We start from the raw sequence: 27,572 nt of genomic DNA, 5'->3' as shown, positions 1-27,572 counted from the left end.
GTAAGGGGCAGAGGTCTAACACATACTTATCTGGACCGAGACCTCCAGGAAAGCCTCTGGGCAACTTCAGTGCCATTGGTGAGGATTAACATCTGCCTTTGTACAGGAAGTTTAACTTTGCCTTGTTTTTGCAGTAGGCTGAAACTCAAAAACATGAAGGGCATCTTCCTCTCCCTGATGTCAAGCAATTTAATTAGGGAGAATCACGTCACAGCCTCATACTCCCTCACTCTAAGAAATTTAACAGCTGTTTTTCCCATATAGATTGTGGTATTCCCAAATTCCTAAGTAGTGATTGCAGAGCATTCAAGCATTTAAGTCACTAGATCCTTCCCTTCTAAGAAATCAGGAAACCCAAGATTATGCAAACACAAGAACCTCCCCAACTTCCAAAGTGTACTTTAATTAGCTGTTAAAGGGTTCCTAAGAGTAGCCACAACCCTAACTAGAGAATATTTGCATTAATGAGAGCTACATGCATGAACAGAGGAGGTGGTGCTTTGGGAACCGTGACTGTTCAACCTCAGCCCTCGCCATTTTGCAGGATGACTTGAATAGTTACCACGGCTTTCTCCATACTTCAGCAGGACTATGGCACCAAAAGTGTTACATGCAATCATACAATCCTGGCTAACTTCCCTAAATGTCGTTATTTGGCCTCGCCTTTTAGAAGATAAGAATGCCATTAAGAAATTACACACAAGTGCCAGCACAGTGGAACTAAGACCAGCTTGTCCCATCCCAGACTCCTACCATCCTGTATGCCAATCTGAAAATAAAGTACATAATCAAATAATATATAGTTTAGTATTTCCTACAGACAGTGATTGAAGTGGGTCAATCTATGCCAACAGGGACATACCAGCTCTTTCAGAAGAGAGGACAGGTATGGAAATTTATTTAAGTACAACTTCCATTTTGGATACTGTCTAGAAATAAATTGTAACTCTTCAATAAGATGAAATAATATATTGTCACTCTTTCTAATCAGTGAAGAGTAACTTCACTCCAAAGGATCACTGGGAAAATACAAGAACCTCCTCAGCTTCCAAATGGAGATTTATTTTAAAATTTAAAATAGTGGGTTAAGCTATCATCCAGGGAGAACCAGAGTCAGAATACAGCAAGAGCTTATAATCATCTCCATTGCACTAATTAAAGCCACATATATGAACAAAGTCTACAAGTTCTTAAGGTCCAGTAACTTTCAAAGGTCTGTAAGAATTAGCAGCATCAATGTAAAATCAGGATAAATGAAGTGCTGGAAACACAGGCTACCTAGTAAGCTCATGAGGTATATGGAAAACTGGAGGTACCACCACCGTAAAACCGATTTTATAAGTTCCCTGCATGCATTGGGAACAGGCTAATTCTTCCACTAGTGTCAGGTCATTCATTATTCTGTAAAAAATATTTGACAGTAGATACAATACCAAGATGCACACTAAATACATCATATCAAAAAACTGTGGCCACAAACTTACTAAAAGCCATAAAGAAATCTTTTTCTTTTATTTAAAAAAAACCCACCAACAAAACCCACAATAAGAAACAAATCATCATGATTTAATACTATTTTAAGGACTGCTGCAGAATAACGTATTTGATCACAAATGGACCCACACAAACACAACTTGAAACAATTACACTTCATGGTAACATGAAGTTCCTAATCATCTGATACTGTTGCAGGACAGACATTTAAAAGCTGTTTTACTAATTTTGCACCACAGTGATGTAAGACTACAGAGCAGACTACCCTACTCCCCCCCTACAACCTCTCCCCAAAACCACCAACGTTTCTATAAATTAAGTCAAATGATACCCTCTTCTTACAAGAAAAGAAATATCTAACCACATTATGGCCAAAGCCAAGTGAGTGAACATGAACAGGCTTTAGTGAGCTTTTATATCTAACCTTATAAAGGTTAGGCACTCAAACTACTATTATCTACAGGAAATTTTTCATTACTTTAGTGATACACAGTAATAGCAAATGATCTATTGGGCAATAACAGCATGACAAAATAATGCAAAAGTACTTTCCTTTAACCCATATCACTTTCTCTGGCATACAGAAAACAAGAGGAGCTTTTCACAGAAGCAAACACAATTCTAAACCAGCTATATTTTCCTCCACATCTATTTTTATAAACTGTGCTTTCATTATTCCAAGTATCACAGGATCCTGTGGTCTATAGACTAACACAAACATGACTATTGTTTTTGCTATATAATGCCACTTATCTCCCTGCCTGATTTTACATACATCTGTGAGTAGAAAGTAAGTTATTTGCAAAGAGCATAAAATGTGTAAATTGTATTCACATGCACAATAAGCTTGACTACATACAAATAATCCTAGGAGAAAGGGAACCCAGCATATATTACCATAAAATTTACATCAGATTTTCAGAATAACAGAATAAGTAAGGGTTTGCTTTAATTTTTTACTAATTGTTGTAGAAACATATTATAAAAAGCAATATTAAGACACAGCAATATGAATAGAGGTCTTAATTTTGCTTAATCCTTGAAACTGAACATAAAAATACATGATTTCAATTCCTCAGGAAATTCCCCTCCTCTACCGATTTCAGCATTTAGAAACAACCTCCTACATCAGTCTGTCAAAAAGCACATTCAGCCAATGTAACCCTTAGCACACTGCTACTCTGATATCTCAGAAGATATTGTAGGACTCCTTCCAGGTGGACATCACAACTTTTACCCCCACCATTCTTCATCACATATACCCTGCACCTACCTAATCCTAGCCTTATTTAGCCCATTCAACAAAGCTCGTAAGAAATACCTCCAGAACGAACATTTTTGGTCCCAACAGTGAAGTTGCAATGCTGCAACTAGGCTCCAACCTAGAAGTAACAAATCCACAATGTCTCCCTCTGCTCCTGACACTATGAGCCATTATATCCCATACCGCCTAAGCATTCAGGTGCTGTAACACAGAAAACCGAAAGAACATAGCAGCACCACACTGGAACAGGTGTAGAAGGCATCAAAGTGCCAGGTACAAACCCAAAAATTGGTGCAAGAAGCTCAGCTATAAACTTGGAAAGCTTAAGTCTTGAGACTGAGAGCACCCTAGCTGAGCTGAATGATGCCTCCAGCAAGCCACTGGATCCAGTCCCATTTAGGGTTACTAAAGATGACTGTAACCATCTTGCATTGCCTTTTCTGTGAAATTAGTAAGATCATTTGTACATTTAAAATCAAGAACCAGCTTAGCTGCTTTAAGATTCAAATGCAGATCTGAGTCCCGAGTTACTGCTGAAACAGCTCGGCTCAATAAGCACAGGGACAAGTGACTTCTGATTGAAATCTCCCAGTGATTTTCCAAGACAGTCTGCAGAATTAACTCTAGCCTAGAAGTGTTTAAGTTGTGACTTAACAGAAATGGAAAGCTGAACACCCTTCTCAACACCATCTTCGATGTGGGAGGAAGAGGGGAGTGAATGAGAGGAAAGGGAAGAATAAAGACATCAGCTGGAAGTTTCAGACTGAAGGACTGAAAATGATCCTGGGTGAGGTCAGACAAGCACATGGATGGTAACCGCACCATTTCACTCAAGGTTCTAACTCCTTTCTACCAGTGGAGGTTAAGGATGGATCAAGCCAGAGCCATTCCACCCTCTGCAGAATCACACCTTTTTAAGATACTGTACAAGTAATATATCATAGAGTCTGGTTTGCTTAAAAAGGGGGAAAAGCTGAATGATAACACAGTTCTTGTAATGCAGAAATCCCAAACCCATGATGATCTTCGTGTATGGTCCACACTAAGCATAAATGCTAACAATATAGTCTACTGCATTCCTCACTGACAGATTATTCCTATTCAGCAATATTATGAAACTGCACAGAACAGGGGCTTTCAACCATGTCCTTAGACCCAAGACATCTGCAGTCACCAAAATGACAAGCACGAATAAGTTAATATATATTACTTGGCACAAGAATTTTCTGAAGGTTCAGTATTTCAACTGCTCACACAAAATTAAAGGAGATAGGAAAACAACATGGTAAGGGGGCATCACCGAGGAAGGAAAGAAACAACTTAAGGAACAGCCTGAAATCTGAAAGCATCCACACTGCCTAAGGGAAACTCTAGAAAAAGTAGCTGACATAATGAAAGTCAACTGAGTGACCTTTGCTGAGCTTTCATTAAGGACAAAGAAATCTTCGGTATCAATAAAACCCTGTTTTGCAGCGAGGCTGGAAACCAGCCTATGTCACCATGGGCTCTCAGTACATATGCAGCAAGGAGGACAGAGAGCAAGAAGGTTCATCTGTTAAATATAAATAAGCATTGGTTTTTTTTTAAAAAAAAATGAATTGGCACATAATTCAGTCAATACAAAATATGTTAAATGAAACCCCTCTCTTCCCTAAACCTCATGTAAAAGCACATGCTTACTCCAAAGACAGAAGAAATCACAAATGCAAGCAACAAGGTCTTCTTTGCCATCACCAGAAGAAAATCCCCAACATATTTTCATCTTTTCTTTTTTTTTTTTTGGCAACTACCTCTTTTAGCCTGAATATTTAATACGAGGCAAAATTCATTTCCAGACCATTAACAGTAATGGCTCCAGCTCTGTTTACAGACTCCCCGACCCTTGAAAACGTTCCTCTTTTTAAGTCCCTTTTATTTAGCACGTTCATATAACATAGCTGCTGTACACAAATCCAGCAGAGCGCTGCTGGGAAATCTGAAGAAAATTACGGTGTAGTTGAGGCATTTTTTCCTCTGTACCCTCTCCTGTCAACATGTTCAATGCATAAAAGGTAGCCCCAAATCAATGTAAGTGTGTGTAGACATAGAGCAATGTAAATAATTGATAGATGGTGCAGCAACAAAAGATCAGGCTACCACCGAAAGGCCAGTCCTAAACGGCGAGCTAAAAGAGCTCAATAAAGTAGCAAGCTAAAAGCTAATATTGCAGTGAGGAAGGCTCTCCCCAACTTTACTACTGAGGCTCTTGAGCTCTGAATAAAGTATCTGAATATCTGCTAAGATAAAGAGCAAGCCTCTCTAATCTGATCATGCAAGAGAAAGGCCATGCTGGGTTTTAGTCACTCCTCCAAGCAGTGTTTGCTCTTGCAAAGTAGAGACAACACAAAAGGAAAAGTTAGCTATAACTTGCCCTAAAGCAGGGGCGCAAGGGCACTCCAGGGGGAAGGATCCACCAAATCCTCTCCCCTACTTCCTCATTCTCCCGAGAAGAAAATAACTGAATCTTGCATTTCCATAGGCTCGGTGCATGGTATAAGAAGAGGTTACAGAGATGGGACATCACAACACCATCCCACCCTCCCTCCCCAAATCATGTCAGATGTTCCCTCCCTGCCTGCCCACCCCCACCCCCCACCTGATGAAAACTGCTTACCGGATTCAAACACCATTTTGCAGCTGCCAAAATCACACTTTTTGGCATACAGACGCATAAAAGAGAAGATAAGGGTAAATTTTCAGACATGGTTATGTGACCTAGCAGCCTTGGCTATCTGTAGGGCTTTGAAACTTTTCAGATCGTATTTGGGTTACTAAAGACTCAGCTCACAGACAAACTACATTACTTGAACTACAGTTAGATAAAAGCCATGTAATGTTACATAGCACCTACTCTACATGCCTGCACAGATATATGCATACACGTATCAGTTGCAGTTACATAAACATACTTTATCCCCATTTTTGTGTATGTGCACATACACACACATATGTATACACCAAAATAAATACACAAAATGTGTGCTGTTCTACTGACTTGACTTTTTACTTTTGGTGTAGCTGTTTTGGCTACCAAAGAAGCAAAAACCCATAACCTCCCACATCCCTATACAACAAGGGGATATGCAGAAGCGCTCCTCTTTTGGTTCCAGTTCAGTCACCGTCACCCACTTGCTGCTCATCACCACCTCTCTACTGCTGGGAGAATATTTAGCTTGATCTTCTCCTCATCCACTGAAGGCAAACAAGATTAACTGGACCACCCCTAAAAAGGACAGTGTCCCCCAGGTACTGCAGAGCGAGCCTGCACAGTCTGCCAAGTCTGCAAGAATTTACCAGTCCGTCTACCAGCCTGGGGAACAGAGCAGCACTAAAGTCTCTGTCTTGTAAAGATAACATCTGTGCATAGTTACTGTCAAAAAGGGGAGAAGTTCACGTGCAGGTCAGGCCTTCACCACCTGAAAAACACTGTCCACAAGCACACGGTCACACTCAGCTTCCTGGTGACCAACAGCGTGACTGCCAGTCTTTCTAAGAACTTTGTGATGGGTTGTCTAAAGGTCTCTTATCCTAACAACCATCAGGTTTTGTTATGAAGAACATTTCCAAAAGCATGGCCTTGTTTAGCAATCTAATATGGATCCAAGGGCCAGCTTTGAACAGTAACATTCATAGCAAAGACCTGCTTCTCTCCTTGCTACTACATAACGGTACAAGATGCATGCTAACCTCCAGTAAATGCAGAGGCTGGGGAGTCAGGTTTGCTGGTCTAAAACTCTTGGAAATCACTAAAGTCCGTTCTTTGATTCTGCCTTTGTAGTTAATTCATCACTATTGGTAAATACAAGGAAAAAATCAGGTGGTCTTATTTCCCAGTTGATAAAATGGGAACAAGGAGACATTCAATTAAGTTGAGAAGCAACCAGTTTTGAAAAGATAAAAGGAAAGCAATTAAAAGCACATCAGCCTAGCTGTACTTGCTCAAACCCCTTGCTACAGACATGACAGAAGCCAAAAGCTTAGGAAAATTATTAAATGCTTTTGTAATTAGACCAAATCAGCCTCGTTACATAAGGATTTCTTTTTAAACAGAATTGAAAAGACCGGTCGTAACACAAGACAAACCTCCAGTAATGCAGACTACAACCACACGTCTCTACAGGCAGGATTTTGCTGTAATTTTTTTCTTTGCAACTGCTCGCTTCTGGATTCATATTCTCCATCAGAAAAAGAACAATATATTAAACACTCCAAAATCAGAATAGAAGGACTACAGGTTTGATATTACACTGCAAATGTCTGCATAGTCTAGCTCATCAAGAGGTAAGTAGTACTAATTATGGAGAGAAAGGAAAACAAAAGATCTCTCATTGCTTCCTCTCCTACAACACTCAGTACAAGCTATTTTATCCAACAGTAAATTTGCAGAGACAGGATTAGTTTCACATGTTGTCATAAGATAACCAAATTACCAGCATTAATAACTAACATTAGTATCAAAGATACCATACAATTTTTTATATTGCACAAAAATCTCAAAAAGCTGGTTAAAAAACACACCAAGAAAACTGTAAATTGATAAAATTCCAAATCCAGTTCAGAGATTTCTGTAAACCAAATGGATTATTCTTGTGACACAGAACAAGTGTTTCAAAAGCCCCCCTCAAGTGGCTTCTGGCATTTAATAGCACCTTTTAAAGAGTGTTAAAGATCAGAATCCTATAAGCAACTATAACAAGAGAGCAGCAGATAAGTCAAATCTCACTGATTTCAAAGGGAAAGGGTCTCAGTACAGAGACAGCTGAAGGGCTGAGCTCCAAGACAGCTAAAACAGGATATGAGGAACCTTGTGAAAGACGGTGGAGAGGGGAAGAACTGCCTGATGCTGGGAGGTTTTGCTTTTTTGATTAACGAGTACACACCAGAGAACTAAGTGGTGGCAGTGGGAGAAAGAAACATTAGGGGAAACCAAGTATAATTGCTTTGGCTAGGTGCCAAACTTCACAAATTACCAGTTGCCAGCTTGTACCCAATACTGATTTAAAACTGTCAACTCTTCTCTAAAAAAAACACTTCGCCCACAAATTAGTAACACAGTCATTATTTTTAAATCACCTGCAGGCAAAAGTTAAGTTTACCAAAGAAAAATCTGCTGGCCAAAGACAGACCTCGTCTTTTTTTTTTTTTTTCTTCCCCTCTCCCAGCTGGACTATAAATGCACACAAAATAATATATATTAAAGGGGGAAACTGAAAAAAAAAAAAAAAAAAGGCCAGCAGAGATCAGGTTCAAGTCAAAAGTTTCTTATTCCAGGCAACCTTTTCCAGCCAAGCGTCGGTAATTCTAGACCAGGGAGTTAAAACTCCCACAGGACTTTTTCAGCATTCTGCAGAAGATGCTACAGGATCAAGCTCAGTAAAAATCCCTGTTACAACTTCTGCAACACAGATTTTTAGCATTCTGTGGACTTCCTTTTGCAATTAATTTATTTTTAAACTTTTCCAACTGGACTGTCAAGCACAACAAACAAAACATTACTGTGTATTGTAGCCATATAAATACTGTGTGATTTGCATTTCTATGTTTGAGCATTTGAGCACTTTCAGAAACCTGAATTTAACTGATGTGCACCAAATATAAAGGGGCACAAACCAATCCACACGGAACTCGCTGAAGCCTCCCCTTTCCCAAACACACAGACTTCCAAGCCTTTACTCCTGTCAACAATGTGTATGTTGAAGGCTGCATTCAGCAACTCTCCCAGGTTGAGAAACATAAAGGGTCTTACCTTTGCAGTACCTTTAAAGAATCTGTATTAATATAGAGTAGATTAGGCAATGTTTCTGTTGTTTGCCTCTCATTTGCTGTCAGCTGTCAGCAATACGAGCAGTCAAGAGCCTCTGGAGCAGGCTGGTATTAGTCAGCTAGACTTGAATTTCCAGTTCTTTTACATTGCTGTCTATTTTCCTTCATTAAGTTAGCCTGTCCTACCCTGGTATCAGATTACACGGAGCCAACATTTATAGCACCTTGCAAAACAGTCGAACATATCACATACCTAGGTCTGCCTATACCTGTTGCCCTCAATGTTTAACCCTTGCTATCAAAAGGGAAAACGTCTATTCTAGAATATATCACCTCAAAAACGTTTCCAGCAGTCAGTTTTCCTTCTTACCTGACAGCTATGGGACAGCGCGAGATTTCATTTTACAAACTGGAGGAGACAGACAGGCTATGCCAAGGGCAGCGGCTCTGCAATGCCCGCAGGAACAAACCTGGACCCAGCAGCAGAGAAACTTGTACGTCCAACGAGAACCATGGCCTGCAAACACTTGCTTCAGCAGGTCTCCGAAACCCCAAACGGTTCGTTCTGGGTTCAAGACTACATAACTACACTACTTACCTCCTCACCACCCTCCAGACCCAGCTGCTGGAGCGGGAGGCAGGCAAGCGCGCTTTCAGCACGTGACTAGTGCAGCACCAGTGGATGGCCTTTCCAGCCCACAGCTCTCCCACGCCACCAGCTTCCCTCTGCCTGGCCAGGACGCAGTGCTGCCCTGGGCTTGCCTCTTCCACCTTCTCCCTGATAGCTTTTAGCCCACATTCCCTTTCTGGAGGGTATGCTGCTAATCCTATTTCCACAGTCTAAGGTGCACAGTCTAAACAGTGGCAAGATAAACTGCACAATGCTGAAAAAAAAGTAGCTACGATTTCTCTTTTTATGCAAGATGCATGGCCATTCCTGTGAACATCAGCTGTGATGGTGACACTTCAGAGGACTACACAAGGTATGATGGGTACCTTAGCTTTCCTACATGCACATCATACACCTTGAAATTAAACAGTTTTAACAAATAAATATGTATGTTCTAACAACTCATGCTGGGTTGTTCTGGCAGGTTCCTTCTGGGGACAAGTGGTCCATCTTGCTAAAGCTGAGAATACAAGGTAATACACCATTACACTCATACAAGCGAGCGAACTCAAGAGAGCACGGATGAAACACACAAGAAGAATTTTATTTGCTGCTGCTTCAACCTAAATCTTCTCTTAAGTAACATTTTAATCCTTCAGATAAGAATCACAGACCCAGTCAAAGCAAAGCAAAGAATAAATGGCTAAGAGGCCTTGTGTGGAGAAACAGTACAGCCCGTATCACAAAGCACTGCAACTAACACTTATCTATAAGCTGCTTTCTTAACATGGCATTAAGCAAGCATTTTGGTCTTTGAGAAATTCTAGCTCTGGATTTAGAAGAGCACTTACATTTATATTTAAGTTAGCGTTGTGGTTAACAATGACATGTGGGTAAAATATAGATAGAAACATCTGATTTTCAGTCCTACTTATTTATAAAGCTTATCAGTTAAAATACAGTTTTGCAAACTGTGCCTGAAGCTTTTTAATCTATTTGTTGCAAAGATCCTCACTTAATTTCTTGTATTTGTGGGTAAAGTTAAGTACTCAGTCACACATTTCCAATGGTTATACCACAGGAATTAATCAGTGAGGTTTTTCACGCCAGGCAAGAGGTGACCTGTTTTCTCCAGTCTGTAATCAGACACAGTACAATGCCCCAACACACACCTTCCTTACACATCCCCAGGGGTCCATTTTGTCACCGGTTCAGCCACGACCATCGAGATTACCTCTTTTATGTGTTCTTTCTGAAATAGTTTGATGAGTGAACTAAGAAAAGTAGTACTGTGATTTTTTGTTGTTTTTCAAGGCTTAGATAGTCCAATACTATTACTAACATAGCCAAGGAACTATTTTTGAGGTTGGGACAGGAGGGACACATCTGTTAGCAAACCTCTCAGAAAAATTAAGAGAAATTTCTTACTTTATCACAATCACAATGCTAATGTTTGTGCTAAGCTTTCATACATATTAAAAAAAAAAAAGAACACAAAAAGCAACAAAAAAGCCCAACCCAAGAATGAACGACAACACCTTTTAACATTTCACAGGCAGAAATACTTGATTCAAAAAAGCCTGTAGAAACAGGAATGAAAGGTAATATAAGGAGAGCTGCAAAGTACCAAACCATACCTACAGTCAGGCAGATTGGTAAGGAACAGCTGCAGACAGGGAAGTCAGAGATGTCAGTCAGACTTCATGAACACCCTCCCACTAACCGACCAGTCTGTTGGTTTTTTTTTCTTCACTGTTTGTCTTTTCTAATGTAATTGTCTGGGTTTTTTTAGCATGAGTGCATTCAATTTTATTTTTGCCTTAATCAGGTTTTTTACTGTAGCTCAGACAGCATTCATGTAAGAAGAATTAATGTAGGCCACAACAGACTCATTCTCTTAAATGGGGTATCAAAACGAATTCCATGCCTTCAAGAGAGTCCCCTCTATCAAGGCATGGGGTTTGTTACTCCTGTTCAAGGTGAACTCTTCTGCCTGACTTCCAGTGTATCATATTTTACAGTTCACTGTAGCTGCAACTCATTTCTCATCTACAGGCCTAACAAAAAAAAACCCACTTAAATTTATTTAAAACCATAAAACGAGGGATCTAAGCTCACAGGCAGAAGGGCTAAGGCTCATTTGGGCCTGTATGTTTCCCTTCAGCACAACAAGTCACAGCTCTGATCTGGTACGTACTTTCTACAAGGGTAATTCATACTAGCGTTCTGGTCACAGCTTACCACAGAGAAAGGCAAGAATCAACAAAATACTCCAGATATGCTCAAGTAAACATGACTAGTAAGCTATCCTGCAGCATGCCGGAAAGGGAGCAAAGTCACCCACCAACCAGTTTGCTCTGAACTCAAGGAATACTCTCAAAACATTAGTTTAAAATTGAACTTGAGATTGGAAACAACTTTAATGAAGCACCAACACACACACGCAGAGACAAGGAAGAAGCAACATGGCCTTGGTTGCAAAAGGTGAGTATTACATACTCTGGAAAACAAAACAAAGCAAAAAAAAAACCCCAACCCACTGAACCTTAGGCTCTAGCTGTAACTTGTTTGGTACACAAACCACCTTGTTACTAGACAGCCAGCTACTTATGGGCGTGGAATGCACAGCACAAAGAGCTCTATGTGCAGGTTATCCCAATAAACTCACCTAATGTGGACGCACTGAATATACCTCCATCGTACGCAGAAAAAGGAACAGAATTTTCTTGACTCTAAACCTTCCTGAGACAACTTTTTCATACCTGCCTAGAGACCATAGGTTTGGGTTTTTTTCATTCTCAATCTTTGGCATCATCTTTCTTTCCCCGTTAGCATCTTCAGCATTAACTCACTTGACAAACATTAGGGCTATTGTTTGAGGTGCAAAGGCTTCTGCATTTCTCTTATTTCCCTACTGGACATGTTCTTCTCATTTCAGCCAGCTTTTCAAAAGGTAACACCCTATGTCCAGATTCCAGGTGTTTGCCAAGTCAGACATTCACTGAACAGTTGTGCTGTTTTCACAGCATCACAGAATGGTTGGGGTCAGAAGGGAACTTTAAAGATCATGTAGTTCCAACCACCCTGCCACAGGCAGGGGCATCTTTCACTAGATCAGGTTGTTCACAGTCCCACCACAACCTGACCTTGACCACTTCCAGGGATAAAGCACCCACAACTTCTCTGGGCAACCTGTGCCAATATCTTACCACCTTCAACATAAAAAACTTCTTCCCTATGCCCAATCTAACCCTACCTTCTTTCAGGCTAAAACCAATGCCCCTTGTCCTGTCACTACGGGCCCTGGGAAAAGGTCTTTGTGAGTTTTCTAAGACAACTATAGAATCACAGTATAGGTTGGGTTGGAAAGAAACTTTAAAGGTCAACCAGTCCAACCCTCTGCAATGAGCAGGGACATCTTCAACTAGATCAGGGTGCTCAGAGCCCCATCCAGACTGACCTTGAATGTTTCCAGGGATGGGGCATCTACCACCTCTCCGGGCAACCTGTGCCAGTTTCACCACCTTCGCTGTAAAAAATTTCTTCCTTATACCTAGTGTAAATCTACCCTCTTTTAGTTTAAAACCATTATCCCTCATCCTATTGCAACAGACCCTGCTAAAAAGTTTGCCCCCATCTTTCTCATAAGCCTCCTTTAAGATCCAGAAAGCTGTGATAAGGTCTCCCTGGAGCCTTCCCTTCTCCAGGCTGAACAACTCCAACTCTCTCAGCCTTTCTTCATAGGAGATGCTCCAGCCCTCTAATCATCTTCAAGGCCCTCCTCTGGACTTACTCCAACAGGCCCATGTCCTTCTTATGTTGGGGTCCCCAGAGCTGAACAAAGTACTCCAGGTGGGGTCTCATGAGAGTAGAGCAGAAGGGGAGAATCAACTCCCTCATCCTGCTGGCCACGCTTCTTTTGATGCAGTCCAGGATATGGTTGGCCTTCTGGGCTGCAAGCACACATTGCCGGCTCATGTCCAGCTTTCCATCCACCAGCACATCCAAGTCCACAGATATGGAATATGGTGGTGCCTTTGCCTTTTAAGCCTGCATAGCAAGGGTGGTCATCTCCTGAGCCAACACGGTGCCTTTTTTTAAAGGCAGCCCTTCACCTACTTGTTCAGCATTACCCCTCCCCAAAAGCTGCTGCTGGTTTAAATCAATGACATGCTGAAGGCTGCCGAAATTGGAGGAGCATTAACAGTATGAAGAGTACAGGCGTTTCTGCTGTACTGAACATCTATCCAGAACATAACATGTGACATATCTGATTCACTTAAATGTCTGCAGAAAAGAAAATCTTAGGTAAAGAACCAAACAGAGAATACTGCATCTAAAATCATGCCTTTAAAACTTCAGCAAGGCAAGAGACCATTTACACAGTTATAGTGGAGAATAACATTCACTCAAGCCATAATGAAAATTTAGGTAATACTTTTTAAGCTGCCAATTTTAATGCACTCGAAAATGCAATGTATTCACTCAGCTTATTCTGGAAATGTGTGTGCTTCATGACGCTTAGCGTAATTACAATAACAAATACACTAACTTGCAGCTATGTAGGATAAAACAAACTAATATTCCCATGCCATTTGTACATTTTTCTTCTTACAGATCAACGTAGCTTAAATTTTATGTTATAAATTATTTGCATGGAGTGGGATTAAGAAGGGAGACTACTTGTCTGGGGAATTTCAAACTAGCAAACTCTGCTATTAAGAGAATATAAATTATCTCCTGACTTGCTGCTAGACTAACAATTCCCACCGAGGGGTTTCAAACAGTGATGAAACACAAGTTAAAGACCAACAAGATTAATATAAAAAAGCAAAAAGATTTCTCTTAAGAGTGATGTGGAAAAGGAATGGGGTCTGCAAAGGTCCCTCCAGGGAAAGCAGTGTCTGGACAGGCCAGTCTTTCTCATTTCGTAATGTCTGGGGAAACGTTCACACTGAAGCCTAAGTCACTCTCACATGAGCACACACCTGCTCCTGGGAGACATGGGAATTCACTGCTAATGAACTAGACACAGAATTTACAAGTGTTACATGAGAAGACCTACAGAATCAGGGTATTCTGGAAAGTTTCAGAGCCTCCACAAAGCAGGTGTAGAGATATTAAAGCCTCACCTCTTCCTCATTTCATCATTCAAGTTCCTGTGTCTTTTGCAGAACTAAATCAGGCACCAGAGCTGCCTGCTGCACACGTCACGCTGTCATCCAGCCATAGCCCCTATTGCAGGGGTCCACGAGCCAGCCTGGCTCCCCAGGTGCAGGGGGGGAAGCAAGGCAGCAAGGCTGGGGGGAACCAAATTGCATGGGGAAAACACAAAATTGCCCAGTCACCTTGGGCTGAGTTGTGTGCCCAAATTGGTCTCATCCTGCAACAGAAAGCAGCACAACCTCGCCACAGCCACTGGCTCACAAACCTGGAGACCTCTTTCTACCTCCTCTCAGCCCTGCAGAATGAATCATACAGATATTACTGCACCTAGGCTCATAAAGATTTTGATATGCAGCTTGTCAGATCAGGAGATGACCACTCTTGCTACACAGGCTTCAGAGGAAAAGGCAACACCATATCGCACATTCTTATTCACACAGGCAAACATGCACATGCAAACATGCGCCCACACACACATGCACTTGCCCTGCCTCTCAGGTACTGTCTGAACAGGGCCATTGCACAAGCCCACCCATCCCTCCCAAAATAGAAACCCTGATTAGTGTCATACCCAGGAGAAGGGTCAAGCAGATATGCACCGACACAGCTTCTACTGTCAGGAAACAACTTTATCCTATGAAAACTTTTCCCCTCTGACCCACAAAAAGTAGGATTTTTCCTGACGATCAAGTCCTCTAAATTCAGATTGATTCTAAGAACCTCAAACACCTCCATAAAAAAGGACTTTGGTTGCTCAAAGTTCTCCCTGTAATCAATAGGAGGAAAAGTGTGCTCCATCTCCTGGAGATGAAAGGCCTTTCTTTGAGTCACTTGACTTGCCTAAATCATGAGGAGCTGATCCAGGCCTCAACTCATAGAATCTCAGGAAGGTGTGGACTGAAAGGGACCTTTACAGATCATCCAGTCCAACCCCCTGCCATGGGCAGGGACACCTTCCACTACACCAGGTTGCTGAAAGCCCCGTCCAGCCTGGCCTTGAACGCTGCCAGGGATGGGGCATCCACAGCTTCTCTGGGCAACCTGTGCCAGGGTCTCACCACTCTCATGGTAAAAAAGGTCTACGTTGTATCCAAACACACCCTCTTTCATTTTAAAACTGTTATGCCTTGTCCTGTCACTACATGCCCTGGTGAACTGCCTCTCTCCATCATTCTTATAAGCCCCCTTCAAACATTGAAAGGTCGCAATAAGGTCTCCCTGGAGCCTCCTCTTATCCAGGCTGAACAATCCAAACTCTCTGAAGCCTTTACTCACAGGACAGGTATTACACCCCTCTGACCATTTTTATTTAGGCCTCTGGGAAAACAAGTGTACAGTGTGGATGAAGCAAGCCCTCAGCCCTCAGCACAACAGCTTCATCACGCAAGAAGCTCCTCAGCAGGTATCAGCTCTGTTATGAAAACTTGCAAATTATCATAGAAACCAGAGACAGAAAACATTCTATCACTTCTACCCTACCCTTTTCTCTCCCATCATGACATTCAACCTGTCACAGGGAAAAAAAGAAAAAAATCCTAAAACCCAAAAACCGAGGGAAATCTGAGTTTAAAGTAGAAGACTAACTAGTTAAACACAAAGTAATGCAGGGATAGGTTGTTTTACATAGCTTCTAATCAATCCCTTTATTATTCCTCTGTCTCCTTTTTCTTTTTTTCTGCTGCCTAACATTTCATCTACTTTTGTGCAGTCTCAGTGGCTTGCTGTGATCACAGATACAACACTTTAATATTAGTATTATGAGTAGGTGAGGAAAAAACCCCAACACTATGTCTTTTTCAAGGTGCCATGGGCTTCAATCAGTTTCATGGAAATTTTACTATGTGTTCCCCCCAGAGGGTTGTGCCCCATTTGTACCTTTCCTCTCTCAAACAAGACAGTACTGAGAAAAATGGTGCTCAAAACTGAAAGGAAACACATCAGCAGAAACATGCTGTCGCTGTGAAAAGCTTCTAGTGCAGCTATGTTAAAAATGCGAGAGCTGGTGCCTTTCGCAGAGGCAAAATGCAGTTTTGCCCTTGTGGCGCTGGCTCATGGCCCTGCAGACACCTGGTGGAACCAGGAGCTGCTCCTTCAGGGTCAAGGCACTGCTGAGAGCTACGAGTGGTGCCTGCTTCTATGAAAGCAGCTTTTCTGCCAAGCACAGAACTATCTCCCCACCTCTCACACAAGGTGCTTCATCACCTGAGAAAAGTCAGGAGAAAAAAACCCAACACACACACCCCCCAAAACCCCTTACCCATCTAATCTTACTGCCCCTACAACCCTTCCACTCTTCCTCACCCTGAGAATGTGCCCCTCAGGCTGAGCGCCTCTGTTTTAAACAGCACGTAGACAGAAATATTTCATCACACAGCAAAGACATCTCTACTCCATGCTGGCTAGTTAACAAATACACAGTTTAAGGAAAAAAAACCAATACTGTGGGAGTTATGCTGTCACATGAGGAAGAAAGCATCAAGTCAAGCAAAAAGGTTGCAATGAATCCACACAGTTTCAGTTCTAACATAATCCTGATGTGCAGAGTACTTAGTTCTCTAAAATCTGATGCGGGGAAAGATATTATTAGAGTTCTAGCATCAATAAATTAACTATGTTGTAATAACATGCCTATCTTCAGAAATCATGAGACCTACTTATCTTTTAGACAGTTTTGTGTGCCTTTTCTGCGCACTTGTAGCAAGCTGTTTAACTGAAAGCCAGAGTTGCCTCAGAAACACAGATCAACAAGCAGATTCAAATTAAAAAATTAGTAATTATAAAAAAGAAATCACTCCAAAGATCACAGGATCTTACAATACACACTCAGTGGGTCAAGTAACATGGCAATTATCTGCCCAGAAAGATATTAATGAAATTGCATAACTCCAAACACAATCTGTCCACTTCTCATACACATTTAAAAACTCCTACGCTGGCAGCAGTGGAAAAAGAAACACTGAACCTCAGCTCTCACTGTGTTAGGATAAGTCCCATGGTTACTCTTTTACAGTTCATGCTTCAAGAGTTCAAGTACTGCTTTCTGTTGCACTAATTAAATTCTGATCTTTACTCTCAGGTATCTAAACAAGGGTCTGGGAGGGATAACAAAGTCAAAAGCATACAGGCATGAGTACACTCTTGAAAAGACAGTTTGTTACACAATGGCTGCCGAGGGCAGACAGCAAAGTTGTCATCTCTGGGTGCATCTGCTCCCCTGCTCGTGGTTTAACTGACAGGAAGCACAGCCGAAGATACCAGGGCCCAGCCACGAGTGTTTCCTGCCCGCACAGCCGCGTCCCTCCCGCGCGCTTGTCACGGAGCATGCCTGCCCTCCTGCACAAGCCACGGCCTCCCACGGGAGAGAAAAACTCTGCGACACCTTCTATAAAAAAAACAAAACAAAACAAAAAAAACCACAAGAAAAAAAGCCCACGCACAGCCAGTCAGCCAGATGGATAAAAAGTAATCAGGTCAACCGTACTGAAATGTGGCCCCAGAAGGCCACCAAAGCAGGGGTAAAACACCAGTGGCCTGTTCTTGCCGGGCATGGCCCAGGACAGCACTCAAGCCAGCTCCAGAGGTTTTAGAGCCTGGCCTTCCTCAAACGGGCTTGTACACCACCAAGAAACCAAGTTACTTGACTTAATAGATGAAGAGGCAAACAATCCGAAATCTTCACAAATGAACCACAACCAGCAGCAGAAATCACATTGCCAAATCTGCATGTCTACTTAATGGGACGGCACTGTCCTAGAAAAGGTGACAGGTTAGATGACCTGCGGGGCTTTTCTAACACTAATACCTAGAGTAACACCTGTTAGCCTACCACAAAATTGAAACACTGAAGAAGCACTTAGTACCAACGGCATAAGCACAAGAAATAATATAGCTTAAGCAAGTAAAGAACCAACTGCTAGACAAAGCAAATTTTCAGTGAAAAGCAGTAATGGCAGCATAGCTGTAATTTCTGTGTTATCTATACGTGAAGCACTATGTTATTCTCAGCCCCTCTCTAAGCAGTCTTCTGTTCAGTCTTGGATTACTCCATTATGTCGCCTGTCAGAAAACATCTTCTCCTTAGCCAGCCTAAAAATTATACTTTCAGGTGGGATGAGAAATTATTAAGATGGCCTCATATCCTTCCTCCACCAATTGCCAACTGCTGGTATAAAACTGAAGAAAAGAAATCTTGAGCTGTATCTGCAGGGTTGCCAACTAAAGCAACAGAAGACATGCCACTAGTGCTAAATAAAATTGGGAAATACATCAACCAGTAGATATCTACTAGATTTAACACCATCATCTACGGCTATAGCCAAGGAGCATTTTCTGCATAAACTTAAAGCAGTAAAAAAAAAAGCTTTTATCAGATTTCCTGGGGTTTCTAGCACACTTTACCCTTTATGGAACCCAGGTTCTCCATCCTAACATGCTCTCCATCCCATCCCAGAACAGCGCAGAATAGAAATGCCCTCACACGGTGACGGGCACTGTTAGTAAAACAGCCATTTCAAAGTCAGTGGTCTGCAATTTCCTGAAAATGACCAGGCTCCAAATTCTCCTCATTTCTAACTAGAAACCCATTCTGTAACTAGGTTCCTCCAACAGAGCATGCTTTGTCCCCAGCTTTCACAAGCTCCCATCTGAGCTCTGTGACCATCTGGGTTATCCCAAAGAACCACAGCTGTTCAGTGCTTCAAAAGACAAGACTAGTCTCTCCACGTCACTGGGCACTTGACCCCTTCATGCCCTGAAAGTCGGAACTAAAGTCCTAAACCAGGACAGACACAACAGAAAGCTGGTGGAATAATTGTAGTTTGATGCCGGCTTAAAACACAGGTCCCACCCTGGACAAATAGTCAAGTAATCCCAAGCAGCCAACACATTTTAAAAAGATACTAAGTAATGGTTGCTCAAAACCCTTTCTGAACAAAAAAAAGCCTTGCAGCATGAGCTGAACCTTACTAAATTTTGCTGGATTGGCAAAACAGCTTAGAAAAGAACTGAAAAAAAATACATTAGTTTCCATCTCAGATTCCAACAATACTATGTAGCCAACAGCACTTTGTAGATTTGTTTCTTAGTTTTTAAGTCACGTTGGTCATATCTTGCAACATGTACTGGCAGGATTCAATGTTTTCCTAAGAAAACTGGGGTGGCAGATACTGACACTGATCCAGAAATAGTTTACTCTCAAGCTGGATATTCTTTTTAACCCTGAAAGTTCATCTATGTCCTGCTAATGAACTACAGACTTCATTACAGCAAACATTTCAAAATGTTCATACATATTTATTTTAATGGTGTATTACTATTGCATTAGCTCTAAGCATAACACATAAAAAGTTATATGTACAAGCATAATCATCTCTATTATATTGATTATACACAATTAAATTAGCCAAAAATGTCACGTAACACAATCACAGGGCTAGATTAAGGGTGGGGGGTGTTCTTTTATAAATGATTTTGAGGCACCTTAAGATCATCTAAGTTTTCAAACTGTATATTTTAAGTAAAAATGGAAAGGTGAATGTTGTGGAATTTGTATTTATAAAAGCAAAACAAAAATCAGGATGTCTCCGTTGTTACAAAATTGAAAATTTAACCCTTGAAGCTGCTGCTGCATGTCAACAGCAAGGCACCCCCATGCTCCAAACAGCCTGCCCCTTGCATGTCTTCCTCCAACTCTGTTACAGATAACAAGGGAGGAGTGGTCTCCACAGAACTGTTTTTCCTGCAGAACAGCTATGAGTCAGCTTGCCTCATGTCTCTGTGACTAGCAGCCTAATTGCCTTGCTACTCATGGTTTTTTGGGGAGGTAAGTGGGATCACACCTCACTGAAGCACCATACAGAGAGGAGCAAAAGTGAAACCAAGCTGATCAACAGCCACTGACCAGGCTCCCTGGACAGCAAGAAAGAAATTGCCTTCCTGGATTTGTATTTGTTTTAACCAGCTTCAACAGAGGGGAAACATGATTTTTAATCCTACAATGTCCCTTTAATAAACACTCCAAAAAAGACATTTTCCAGATAACCAAGGTATTTTTTACAGTGTTGACTTACCAAGCAGAGCACAACAACCAGCTTTTCTGTTTGCACTACGAGGCAGTACAGAGCAATGAGTTAATAATTTATCACGGCATTGCTCTTGGCAACTGACCATAATCAACTTTTAAAATTCTTCCTCATTCTTACATTTTTAGCCTCAGCAAGAATACAGCATTCTTAGAGCTTCAGCTCTATCTGAACATTTTCTAGCTAGGAGGTTTAATCTGCCCAAACACCTGCCTTCTTCCTGTATACTTCCAGGCTCAGAACAAAGGTCATCATTTCATTTCAATAATCTGATTTAGCAGACAGGAATAACTAGAATATTTTTAAACAAGTCAAGAAGCTAACATTCTTTCAAAAAGACACAGCAGTGTGGTTCTCATTCCTGTGTTTCCTTCCCCTTCTTCTCCCAGAGGGAAAAAGAATGAAAAAGCCCAAGCTTCCCCCTCTACCAAAAGCTTTTATTTGTACATGTTCCCCAACTAAAAAGCAAACACCTTTTCTCTCATTTTATATTACCAAGACTTACACCTCTACATAATTTTGGGGAAAACCTGACTAGTTAACACACCCTTCCTCTCAATCAGAAGCATCTAGCTGTGGTGTTCAGACAACTCATTGGAATGCAAGCTTTTAAGAGAGCTTAGATGTGATGTGTAAAAAGAGAGTTAACTGTTCTAATTATCACTTTGTTGAAGCTTTGGCCATGGAAAACTATCTTCTTCCAAGGACAACTGTGCTACTTGGTCCTCCCCTTATTTCTCAACCCCAGCTCTTACAAACTCCACCACTTCAAAATCAATCCCTGACCTGGTTCAGCCAACCAGCCCAACAACTTGCCATGGCATGGACACCTGACGTGCCAGCTTGGCTCACTGTGGCTGAACCAGATAAGGGGTTGCTCACACAAACAGTTCAGACTGCGGATGGGAGGGGAGGGCAATAAAACACTAGGAAACAAACTGACACTATGCGGTCAGTGAGGAAAACCAAAGGTGGCACCCCTCAAGCAGCACTAAGGTAGCTGGATGAGTGCTCCTGCCATGGAAACATCTAGGAACGATCATGCCCACCTTTAACTGTTTCACTAAAAGCACATTTTAAATTAAATCAGACTGGTGCAAGTTTGTGTGCTCACAAAAACGTACGTCTAGAATTTAAATTGCAACTTTAGCTCAACTGTTGAGTCAAGAACCTAAGGGCAGGCAAGCTAAGGGCCTGGGCAGATGCTAAATGAGCCGTTTAAGGATTTACAACCCATGATCTCTAAGACAGTTCATTATCCAAGTAAAACTTGCTTGGTTCAAACCTCCTTTCTGTGCTTCAGGGCATATCCATGTAAACCACTGCCACATGGGTTTAACGGGATGTGCAGCCAAACGACTGGGGTGGCTGTACACGCAACCTTCACTTATGAGTGAAAACGAGCAGCTGGGTTGAGGCTGAAGCACCTTCAGTGTGCACGTAAACTCAGTAAACACAGGGTGTGTGGAGATACCAGAGGCAGCCTCGAGGCACTAGCATAATTCTGCCATCTAGTTAGTAAATACCAAGCTTAGTATTTACACACAACAGACAATGTAACAGGTTCTCCCCAAGGCAGCCTCTGTCAGAAAGAAAGCTGTTTCTCCACACAGGCATCTTTTTTCCTGATTTCACCCCATCTAGAGATGCTCATGTAAGGCAGCAAAAATTAACCCATAAAACTTCCCACCGATTTTTTTTTTTTTTTTCTCCACTAGACATGCTGCATGTGTATAGCATGTACGGATAAGTGCTTCTGTGTCGCTTCTCTCGTGGCAGCAGCTATTTTCGACTAATAACTGCTATGGTCTCCCCTCAAACGCACACATTTTAAATCACAGTATATCAATAAAATATCGTCACAGCTCTTTTGTTTACAAAGCCTGGCAGTACAAACTAACAAAATGCTTCCTAAGTTCACTTGAATGCAGGGCACCCTTAAGAGATGCTTTCAATATTACAAACATCAGAATCCAGACACAAAATGTACCCTTTCCAACTATGTGGCTTTAAAAGTATTAAACGTTTTCTTCAAATATCCCTATTATTTTTAAATAAAACATTTGCAAGACCAAGATCTTAGCTTGTAGTTTAGGAAAAGTTTTCTGATGTTTCTTACTGTTGAGAATTATTTCTAGGCCATTACCACTGAAACAACGCGTAATACAGCTCATTTGAAGGACCGTATCATAAAACGATTAGCTTTTTATAAAAAGAAATGGTAGAATGTTGTGTTACATCAAGCATTCATAATTAGACATATGTCTTTCAGAAGTGCACATTTAGGAAAATATTCTACCAATAGTAACTTCTTGGTTTTCTTCTCAGGAAACCCCTCCACAACCCATTTTTAAATAGTCTAAATTAACACATTTCTATACTACGGCCCTATCAGACAAATTAAAACTGTATTTCACTCAGTTGTTTCAATAGCAACTTATTTCATTGTTGCTTTTAGCTGACGCTAAAAGAAATATTTTTTTTTAAGAAGAAAAGAGCCAATATTTTCAAAAATGCCACAAGCCATCCCTAGCAGTCAAACTTGAGACTATTTCTCAACACAGAAAGTTTCATTTTCATTCATAGGTCTAAAACCACCTTTGTAAAGAAAAAAAGTCCCCAAACAGACACTTCCTCTCTGCAGTTCCTTCTTTTGTTTATTTCAAAAAGAAAAAAGTTGGTTGTTTTTTCGAAAAAAAAACACCCCACAGGATGGCTGCCTCTCAGTAGCACAACACCAAGGGCACCTGGAGCCCTTTGCCAGGCTCACAGAGCTCTTGCCAAGCTGGTTCAGAGGTACCAGAAGACAGGGAAGTAAATTCTTGTGATTTGTGCAGCATTCTCGGCACTCCACAGCACGTAAGCTTCATATTTATTTTCTTGATGGCTAATACCCTTGTTTGCATGCTTGATTTAAAGGCAGCATGACAAAGCTTGAATGGCTACAGACGTAAAGGGTTTACAGGTGCTTTGGAGAGGCGGGAAGACAGCACCACAAAACAGCAAACATCCCAAGAGAACAGGGGTGGATAACATAACCAGAACCTCCAAGGACAATGTCAGTCAAAACTGCTTTCAGCAGACAACGTGGAAGCCCTGGCACTTTCAAGACACCGTTTTCATGAAAGCTCTCCCTAAGAGGTCATCTTCTGGTCAGAAAGATGGTCTCCACTAAAAACAAACCATGCCATCACATCCTTGGGCAACTATTCTTGTTAGCTCCAAAATTGTCTAGTGCAGAACAGGTAGCACTTAGGAGAAAACTAACAGTACCCTTGTCAACTTGCTTTTAACTTGAAATTGAGTCTGGTTGGAAGAGCAAGTTAAACATTAATTTTCTGACAGCAGTCAGCCTGTAATTTCACAATCACATTTTGCTGCTTCTTTCCCTAGATACAATATAAAATTGAATAAACACCAAGACAGGCAAGAACTGGAGAAGAGCGTAAGTGAATGATACAAAGCTTGTAAAAGCAAGGTAGTTTTCTCCTAACCTGTCAGCTTTGTTAACTCTCTCAAAAATTTCCATGAAAAACACAAGTAACCCTAGAGGAACAAACATACAGCATGACAGAACAGCATATGCAGCCACAATATGTATTAACATACTTTTTTCTCTCAACAGCAGGCAGCAATTCGAATCAACCAAGCTCACCCCTTTCTTCCAATTCTGAAACCCACTCTCATGTGGGATGACATTTATACTGAACCCACTTCAGAAGTCAAACCCTTGCCATGCAAGAAGGTGAGGCAAATGCGGAAGGAGCTTACATATGAAGCGATGAAACCGTTAGTATGCTAACGGTAACCATTCAAGAAGCACAAAACACTCCCCTCAAAATAAAAAATGTATTTGGTATATTCACACAGAAATGTTGATGTGATGATGAGTTAAATATAGGGTGTTCTAGAAATAGACTAAACCATCTAATTATAGCAGCAGGCAGTGACATTCAATCCATCTAAAAACAACCTTTTCCCACAGTTTCCAACCTATGTATTTAGTATTCTTATTCCCAGCAACTTACCTTAACCACAATATTTCCCCCCCCCAACACAGACAGAAATAATTTTTACATGCAAGTTTAAAAATTGGAGGTGCTTTCCAGGCTAACAAAATGGCTATCATTGTCACATTCAAACCCGAACCTAGCACGAAGTGTCACATGACCCAAGATGACTGATCTCTTTCAGGACAAATAAATGACCTGAGCTCTAGCCATTCGATGCCTGCTAAAGATAACTGGTAGGTAGTGAAGGTCTAAAGCACATCAAGGTAAGAATGCATAAACTTTAGTCTATCTAATGGGATCCTTTTAGCACAAAGGCTGACACAGCAGGAAGCTCTGCCGCAGGACAAGCCCATATTGAAGAATAAATTGTTTTTACCTCCACACAGATTAGCCCGGTCAGGTCAGGAGAGTGATAATGTCCACAGCCTTTCACATGGCTTCTGCGGACTTTCGATAAGCAAAAGACTTCAAATTTCAGTATGTATAGTCTTTGTCAACTCCTTTATCTGTGAAGGAACATTTAAGTAAGATTTAAGGAAGCAAATCGTCTCTAAAGCACATCAGTGGCATTAAAACGATAAGCACAGTAAGTCACTGGCATATGGTAGCAAAGTTTCAGCGCTTATGGAGCGGATTGTAACCAAGGCTGGAAAAGTGAACTCCACCTCCTGCCACTCCTGTGCTGAATCACTCCGGTGGGGAAAAGTCCTCACTGCTCCTCGCATACCCAACAAAACTTCACGGAGTTACCAACAATGTCAGTGAGAACAACAGAATCTGCAGCAAAAGCTGAGAAACTTTTGCTAATGCAAGAAATGAAAGCTATTTTGGAGATCAACGCTTCTCTTCTGAGAGGGAAATTCTGCATTTTCTTACAAAGTCTTTTCCATCAGCTCACTGAACAGTTTTACCAAAGACCCCTCCCTTGAATACAGCTATGCTGAAAAGGGAGAAAAGGCTACACTTCCACACCTCGTGTATTTTTATTTCTTTTATACACAGAAGTGTCCAAAGAGTAATGCACACCACTGAAGTACGAGTTTGCAGCAATACTGAAACATCAGGCTATACCAGGCCAACAACATTCTTCAAATCTGGACGTTTACTACTGGGTTTTTTTTTCTTTTTTTCCTCATTTGAGTGCCAAGATCACTGACTTGGCAATTCTAATATTCAATGGATGAAAAAAAGAGCACATTAGAAAACAGGCACTTCTGTAAAAGCATGGGTCTGGAAATAAAGTTCAAGCTAACTGGCATCTAATCATACCACTCCCATGGCTCATCTCACAACAACCACAAACTCAATCCAAAGTGAAAGATCCCTGCCTTAGGGTGGGAGGAAAAAAGAAAAGTGGTTTGTTTTTTTGGTTTGGGGTTTGTTTTTTTTTTTTGGAAACAAACACAGGCTTCAGCTATAATAATCAACAAAAACTAATGTCATTTCTCTGTCCCTGCTAATCCACTTCTTCTCTGCCTTCTAGATCTGTCCAAGCTGTCATCTGTAAGGCTTGGAGGACTTTCAAAACACTTTTTCCTAGCTCCACCACTGCACCACAGATGCTCCTGTAGCCCTGGTGTAGTCCTTGTGCAGCAGCAAGACATGCTCAACATGGCAGCACTGCCTTCAAAGAGGAACTGCTCCTGCGTGAAGCCCTGCTCAAGAGAACGCACCAGCAGCTACTTACCCTTTAGCACACAAAAAAGCATTCTGCCCAAGATAAACAGCTGCAGCTTGGGAACAGTCTTAGGATAACTCCAGTTTTTAAGGCTGGATGTCTCAACAAGGTCCAGTACAGCAGAAAGAAGGGGAGGAAAGAGGTAAGGAAAGGGAGGCTCGTGCTCTGCCAGTTGCAAGCACAGCAGACTGTTGTCTCAGCTCTAAGATCTGAAAATTAATGATGAAAAAAAGGAAGATGCAAATACTTTAAAGATTTTTTTCATTAAAAAACTTCTATCGACAACTCAAAACATTTTTTTCCAAGCAGTTCCTCTGTAGTTTTATCATCTCCTCTGTGGATTTTTCAACATGAAACAATGCACCAAATAAATATCCCAAACCCTTGCAAAACCTGTTGCTTTTCAAAACAAAACAGACAAAACCAAAAGATGGTAAAAACACACCGTACGGTAACATGCAGAAGGAAGATATGGGTGAACACTGGAAAGGCTGAAGACAAGAGACAGTCTCACCCAAAGCACGACCATTTACTTAATGGTTGCCTCCCTCTCTCCCCTGCAACCAATTGCAGTATTAAGCAAAACTCCATTATACTTATCAGATATAGGCTCCATACAGTAAATGAAACTGGAAATGTTCCCCTGTGTGCAATAGTTCGAGCTCCCTGCCATTTCATTTTCAGTAAGACGATACTCAACTTTATTTCTCAACTGGAAGACTGAAATATAGAGTCCGAAGTTACATACTCAGACAAAACTTCTAAATATATTAGCCTGCATTTCTGTTTGACTATAAACAAGGTGGAAGCACTCTTTGTTTTCATAATACCGTGCTAGAGTTCAGAAGTACATAATTAGGAGAATCAAGGTAGTTTTGATCCACTGAAAGTTTAAAAAGCAATTTGACACACCGCAATTACCTCCAGCACTTTCTTCTCCCATTACAACTACCACTAAGCCCATTTTATAATTGGTCTGTCCCTCTGCCACAAACACCATCCCTATTACTATCGCTTCTTCGTCATTTTCAGGAAAAGGCGAGTACCTGCCCATTTCTCCCTCACTATATAAAAACTACACCACGGCAGTTGCCAGCAAGCAAGTTTGTTTCAGCAAAAACAGAACCACAATTTAAGGCCATGGGCACAGAGAGATCTGCCTCTGAAACGACAAACCTGCCATTTTAGCGTCGCTCAGGGCCACACTGGGCGAGCGGCAGCGGCAGAGCCAAGGTGCTCAGAGCCACAGCGCCCAGCGCAAACTCTGTCCCAATCACCTGGGCCGTGCTCCACTACGTGCTGGACGGGTCCAGGTAAACGCGGCTTCGGAGTAAATAAAATTAATTTATCCTACAGTCAGCTGAGCAGTGGCCGAAGGGGTCAGACCAGCAGGCTGCCTGACACCTCCAAACGCTTCAAAAGCAACACAATTATGAAACGCATCAAGATCACCCGCCAGCCGCGA

The 27,572-nt window shown here is 41.5% G+C and overlaps 1 protein-coding gene across 4 annotated transcripts in view; it reads right to left on the bottom strand.

Annotated features, from left to right (window-relative positions):
- ELF1 (E74 like ETS transcription factor 1) overlaps positions 1-27,572 on the bottom strand; it is a 96,964-nt gene that overhangs the window by 47,529 nt on the left and 21,863 nt on the right. The window contains exon 2 of one of the 4 annotated variants that reach the window (XM_040583998.1): positions 24,806-24,935. The exons of the other annotated variants lie outside the window; for them this stretch is intronic. The gene's annotated coding sequence lies outside the window, so the exon portion shown is untranslated. The remainder of the gene's footprint in view (positions 1-24,805; positions 24,936-27,572) is intronic. 4 annotated transcript variants of the gene reach the window in all.

The sequence above is a fragment of the Falco naumanni genome, chromosome 2 (assembly GCF_017639655.2).
Source record: "Falco naumanni isolate bFalNau1 chromosome 2, bFalNau1.pat, whole genome shotgun sequence".
In the NCBI taxonomy this organism is placed as follows: Eukaryota; Metazoa; Chordata; class Aves; order Falconiformes; family Falconidae; genus Falco; species Falco naumanni.
This window is presented reverse-complemented; position numbering and strand designations above follow the sequence as displayed.